The sequence below is a fragment of the Vigna angularis genome, chromosome 5 (assembly GCF_016808095.1).
Source record: "Vigna angularis cultivar LongXiaoDou No.4 chromosome 5, ASM1680809v1, whole genome shotgun sequence".
Classification (NCBI taxonomy): domain Eukaryota; kingdom Viridiplantae; phylum Streptophyta; class Magnoliopsida; order Fabales; family Fabaceae; genus Vigna; species Vigna angularis.
In genome coordinates, this window is record NC_068974.1 from 20,158,901 (window position 1) to 20,165,742 (window position 6,842).

A 6,842-nucleotide genomic window follows, 5' to 3' on the forward strand; every position below is an offset into this window, starting at 1 on the left:
TATTTCACGGTTTTGCAAATATATACAATTGATAGTAAATTTAATTCTATTGATTTAAAAAATTGAACAGCTACTGAATTTAAGCAATCTAAAGCGCAATACTCACTCATAACCTTTTGTCTCCTTCATTCACGTAACTAAGTTGCTCTTCCAATTTTCTCAACCCTTTTTTACCTTAAATTTGGCCAATTACTTTCCAACCATGCCAGTCCTGGAAACACTAGGTGGTGCTCTTTTCGGTGCTGTTCTTCAGGTTCTATTTGACAAGCTGGATTCTCATCAAGTCATGGGCTTCTTTCGTGGGAGAAATCTCGATGAGAAGCTACTGAAAAAGTTGAAGAGGAAGTTGATGGACGTCAATTCTGTGATCGACGATGCAGAACAAAAGCAGTTCAGTAATTCATTGGTCAAGGAATGGCTTGATGAGGTTAGAGACGTCTTGCATGATGCAGAGGATCTGCTGGAGCAAATAGACTATGAATTCTCCAAGACTAAGTTGGAAGCTGAATTCCAGACAAGTTCTAGCAAGGTACACAGTTTTGAATCCAAGATCATAGCACTCCTAGAGGATCTAGAATCTCTTTTGAACCAAATGGTTGTTATAGATTTCAAAATTTATAGTGGCGTTAGATCTGGGTTGGGTAATAAGGTGTCGGAGAAAAAGGTTGAATCAACGTCGTTGTTGGCTGAAGAGGTTATTTATGGCAGAGATGAGGACAAAGAAATGATCTTTAGTTGGCTGACATCTCACACTAATGATAATAAGCTGTCAATACTTTCTATTGTGGGTATGGGTGGGATGGGTAAGACCACACTTGCTCAACATGTATACAATGATCCAAAGACAGATGAAGCTAAATTTGATGAAAAAGCTTGGGTTTGCGTTTCTGATGCATTTGATGCTTTGAGAGTATCCAAAGCAATTATTGGAGCTTTCACTAACTCAAGAGATGACAGTGAAGACCTAGAAATGGTTCATGGAAAATTGAAAAAGAGGTTGCTAGGAAGGAAGTTTCTTCTGGTTCTGGATGATGTTTGGAACGAAGACCGAAACCAATGGAAAGCATTACAAACTCCTCTTACGTTTGGAGCTAAAGGAAGTAAAATTCTAGTCACAACACGCAGTCAGAAAGTTGCTTCTATCATGCAGTCAACCAACATACACCAACTAAAGCAATTAGATGAAGATCACAGCTGGCAAACTTTTGCTAAACATGCATTCCAAGATGAAAACTCTAACTTGAATTCGGAGTTACAGGAGATTGGCATAAAGATAGTTAAAAGTGCCAAGGATTGCCTCTGGCCCTTGAAACAATAGGATGTCTTTTACAGTCAAAGTCATCTGTTTCAGAGTGGGAACGTGTATTGACAAGCGAGATATGGGACTTAACAATAGAAGATAGTAAAATCGTCCCTACTTTGTTGTTGAGCTATTACCATCTTCCTTCTCATCTCAAGAGATGTTTCGCTTATTGTGCATTATTCCCCAAAGACCATACGTTTGACAAGGAGAGATTAATTCTCTTATGGATGGCTCAAAATTTTCTACATTGCTCTCAACAAAGCAAGTCTCAAAATGAAGTAGGTGAAAACTACTTCAATGATCTAGTATCAAGGTCATTCTTTAAACAAATATGGTACAACAAAAGATATTTTGTCATGCACGACCTTCTCAATGATTTAGCAAAATATGTTTCAGGTGAAATCTGCTACAGGTTAGCTGTTGATGGTGAAAAAAGAGTATCAAGGAAAACCCGTCATTTATCATATGTAAGCGGTCCTATTCAATATTATACGAGTTTATGTGATGCTAAAGGGTTACGGACATTTATAACCTTTCGGAGGGGTTGTGAGATGTCAATAGAAGAGTTAATCTCCAACTTTAAGTTCTTACGGGTCTTATCATGTCGTTGGTGTATTAAGGTGCCTGACATCATAGGCGATCTTATACATCTGCGTTCATTAGACCTTTCTGGTACCGACATAGAGAGACTTCCTGACTCAACCTGTTCACTCTATTACTTGCAAGAATTGAAGCTAAACAATTGTGTCTATTTGAAGGAGCTGCCGTTGACTTTGCATGAGCTCACCAATTTGCGCCGCCTTGAACTTGTGGGAACTACTTTAACAAAGGTTCCATTCCATTTAGGAAAGTTGAAGAATCTTCACGTTTGGATGGACAAGTTTGAGGTTGACAAAAGTAGTGAGTTCAGCATTCAACAATTAGGAGAACTTGATCTTCATGGAGAGGAGCTGTCAATTAAATATCTTGAAAATATCGCAAATCCCTCTGAGACGAATTTGAAGAATAAAACACATATTGTGAGGCTTACTTTACAATGGAATTTGAAGCGAAATAATGACGATTCAATAAAAGAAAGAGAAGTACTTGAGAATCTGCAACCTTCCAGACATTTGGAGCACTTGTCAATCGATGGCTATGGTGGCACACAATTTCCCCATTGGTTATCCAATAATTATCTATCGAATGTGGTGTCCTTCACCTTGAAAAACTGTAAACATTGCCTATGGTTGCCTTCCCTTGGACTTTTGACATTTCTGAAGCACTTGACGATTTATGGCCTTGATTGCATAGGAAGGATAGATGCTGATTTCTACGCGAATAGATCTTCTGCATTTGCATCCCTGGAAACGTTGAGCTTTACTCATATGAAAGAATGGGAAGAATGGCAGTGCATGACCGATGCTTTTCCATGTCTTCAAAGTCTTTCTCTGACGAATTGTCCCAAGCTGAAAGGGTAATTGCCACCATGGTAAAAATTTGTAACTTTCTTACTTAAGCCTAGTGGTTTTAACTTGATTTTGTTGTTTAAGTGTGAGTAGAGGCTGGGAAGTCAGGTTTGGACACCCCATGATGTTGAAAAGGAACAATGTTTATGAGATGAGAAACTTAGGTGAAATCCTGAAACTTGTGTAGGGAAAAACATCTGGGTAATCGTTTACAATTGGGTCATAAATGATTACACGATTAAAATTTGGGTTTTGTACATGTAGTTGTACTGCAGAGCCTGTAAGACCCAAAAATAAATTAATACTATAAGATAATTTATTTTGCAACTAATATTTAGTTAGTAAGAATTTCTTATTTTGTGATGGTATTTGTGTATTTAAGTGTTTAAGATGTAATTCTATTATATTACTTACTTTGTTAAATTACCATGGTTATTGAATTAAATGGCTTTAGGACTCTGTAAAACTTGATCTTTAGTTATGAATAAATTGTTTATTTGCTTGCTTGAACAAGTGACTTTCAATCATTTTGAATTTTTATCACTTGTTCGGCATCTTAGCTCGCTGGACGAGCGTCCTCTCTTGCGTCCTGGACGAGCGTCCTGTTCTCGCTGGGCGAGCGTCCGCTGAGAGTCTTCTCTGGACGAGCGTCCTGTTCTCGCTGGGCGAGCGTCCGCTGAGAGTCTTCTCTAGACGAGCGTCCTCTGCGAGTCTTCGCTGAACGAGCGTCCTCTGCGATTCTTCGTTGAACGAGCGTCCACTTCGCGTATTCGCTGACGAGCGTCCATTTCTTGTTGGGCGAGCGTTCTCTCGGGCATCTGGACGAGCGTCCTAGGCGAGACTCTCTGGAAAGTCGCGCCCGACGCGAGTTTGTCACGCCCGGGCGTGAGACTCTCTGGAATGTTGCGCCTGGCGCCCCTTTTGTCACGCCCAGGCGCGAGATGCCTTCCTTACTCCTTTAACCTCCTGCTTTTGAATCTTTTCCTTGGTTCCCACTCTTAGTAGTTAAGTACTTCTCTAATACACGCAAATTGCCTACAAATTTGAGGAATTAATGATGAAAACTTATATATAAAGCATACACTAAACTTATTCACCAACTTAGATAAAAAGGGAGGATTAAACATGTTTCAAGCTTCAAAAGGGTAGATTTGGTACAAAAATTGGTTCAAAGATAATGGTAAAAAATTACCGTTATTAGTCACCGAAATGGTATGATAATTTCATTGTGTATTATTATTTGAGTATTTTTACTTAGAACTCTTACAATTCCCTCTTGACTTCTCTGCAAAACCGTTAACATATTTTTTCTTTCCAAAGTTTCATAATTTTCTTTATTTTGTTTATTTGTCTTTTATCATTATAATTAATTCTTCATATATTTTTTAGTTCTAAAAGCTTGAACTATGATGTATATACATTGGCCACGTGAAGAATTTATTTTCGTGCATACTAAGGACCATATTGAGTAGCATGAATCTTTTCTCCTTCAACCATGACCAGTCTTTTCCCCCACTTAATCTGATAATAATTTTGATTTTTGTTGCTTTCTCCACTCTTCACGGTTCTGGTCCATTTTCCTTACCATGGGGTCACTTTTTGTGTAAACAAAACACAATATCTTCTTAAGTGCACACAATAAGACAAACTTTCATCATGAAACGACTCTGTGGGAAACATTGAATGAAATTTTGACCTTAAGAACCAATATTATCCTTTTCTAGTGACCAACTTGATTCCTAATCTGGAAATGGAGGGACCGTCAGTTTGCTAATAAATCGTAGGATTTCATTAGGAAATGAAAAAAAAAATAGCAAGAACTGAAAGAGTGAACGGGAGAGATATCTGAAATTGGAGTGTTGCCGGAGAAGTTGAGAAACTAAGGAAGAAGGAGACTTAGATCAACAAAGTAAGGGCTGAAAATCTTAAGGAACCAACCAACCTTTGCTGGAGAAAGAGGTAGGGGAGCTAATTCATTTCTTTACTCACGTTGAAAAGTAGAAGAGTTAATCTTCATATATATATATATATATATATATATATATATATCGTATGATACCTTGCAATATTTAAACTGAAAGATGAGCTATGGTTTCTCTGTTCTGGATCCTTGTAGCTGTATAACCATATAATCCACAAACTTTATGTCTCTGCACGAAATTTTGTTGAAGTGAAGAAAAAGAAAAATTGGAGCTAGACTGGCTGAATGTATATATATATATATATATATATGTGTGCCTTGTAGATTTGGTTCAGATTAGATGGTGATCTTGCCAATCTTTCTTTAGGGTAGTAATACGCGTGAGAGTTCAACCTCACTTATCTAGGATATTGGAGTATAGAAAAAAAAAAAGAAATTGTTTCGTTGTATTGCCCCATAGTTGTACCTATTCTGTCAGATAAACCATACCTCATGCATGGGTCTCATTTATTTAATAAAACTTCTCTCACTAACCTTACCTTGTAGTGAATCTTTGTTGCTGCCATAAAATAGTTTAACCGTGGCATGTTGTTTAATTATCAATTCTTTAATAAGAAAAGTTGTAGCATGTCATTACTTTTGCTCTGTCCTAAATCAGAGAGTATGACCATGACGAAGACACCCGTGGAGTAGATAAACATACTAAGAATCATTGAAAGTCTAAACCAACATGTCAGATTTTATAAATCCTGCTGCTGGATTTTTTTTTTATTTAAAGTAGAGCTTTGCATGAGACCATACCTCATGGTTCTTCTTACTTGAAAGAAAACGTTGTGGCCATTAAAGGTACTAGATTCTGGCCATTTTAGATTAAATATGAATTCTTTAATAAGAATGATGCCATGCCTTATTACTTAAATGCCAAACTGTTATCTATGTGAAAGGGCCAACCCTACGTATAAGCACCATAGAACAAAGGATTTAAGCCTTATAGAAAACTTGTTTAATAATGTTTTAGAATTATATTTAATCACTTCTCTAATTTGGCCTTGGAAATCAGATTTGAAACCATGGAAACTCTCTCATTTGTATTATCTTAATTGAACCAAATGTTCAATTTTTTTGTCTGTTATAATTAATCTACCGTGAGTCATGTTGTAACATCCCAAAATACAGTAATTACCATAATCAGAATTAATTACATTAAACCAGTAAACCAGTGCAGTCTTTATAATTCTAAACGAGAGTCAAAAGCCGAACGGCTTAAATTACAGAATTAAACGAACGCAACAGAAAATATGAGTTCAGAGACGAACGGTCTTACAAAACTATGACCGAACGTCCAAAAATAAAACTAACAAACAACAAAAGAAAACACGCGAGCGCTCTAAGGCTCGGCTTTAACTTCCACTTCCACCAGATTTGCGTCTTCCAAGTTTTCTTCTTCTAGCACCTCTTCAAGTGACGCACCTCCATCTGCTCACATCCACACGGATGATCATTGCAATGACAAGACGAACGTACATAGACAAAACGACAACACAAGGAAAACGAAAGGGTAAGCTTAAGTAATTTAATTCATACGTCAACATATACACTAACATTTCAATTCATACAAACACATAACTCAACAAATAACATCATCCAATATATATATATATATATATATATATATATATATATATATATATATATATATACTAGACCGACCGTCCGGACTGTATGAATCTGTGTAATTACAAGCGTCCTTGCACCCGAGTGATGTAGTAACTGGGATACACCAAACAGCTGCCACTCGAGGTCAGTCCGTTCTTACGTCGCCCATGTTAACTTATGGACTAAGGACCTCCTGTCGTTCCCACACATGACATACTTCCTCTACATGAAGATAGTACTCACGGAACATCAGGATGGACAGCGAGTCTTAACTTATCCACAGTCATACTTTACCAAATTTACTATTCAATATATATATAAGAGTCGTTCCTCCCCGGAACGCTCGTTCAAATTCCATAATCGTATAATCATTCAATATAGTGTTCGCACTTCAACATCTTATAATTTATCATCATTTCTATCTTTAGTTTTAAAAGTATAAAATAACGAACGTTCATACTTCTGAAGAACGAAGACGAACGCTAAAGAATAGATTTAGAAGGCTCGTTGTCAA

The 6,842-nt window shown here is 37.0% G+C and overlaps 1 pseudogene; it reads left to right on the top strand.

Annotated features, from left to right (window-relative positions):
- Positions 1–202: 202 nt before the first annotated feature.
- On the top strand, positions 203–2,778 carry LOC108339252 (putative disease resistance RPP13-like protein 1; annotated as a pseudogene).
- The last annotated feature ends 4,064 nt before the right edge of the window (positions 2,779–6,842 follow it).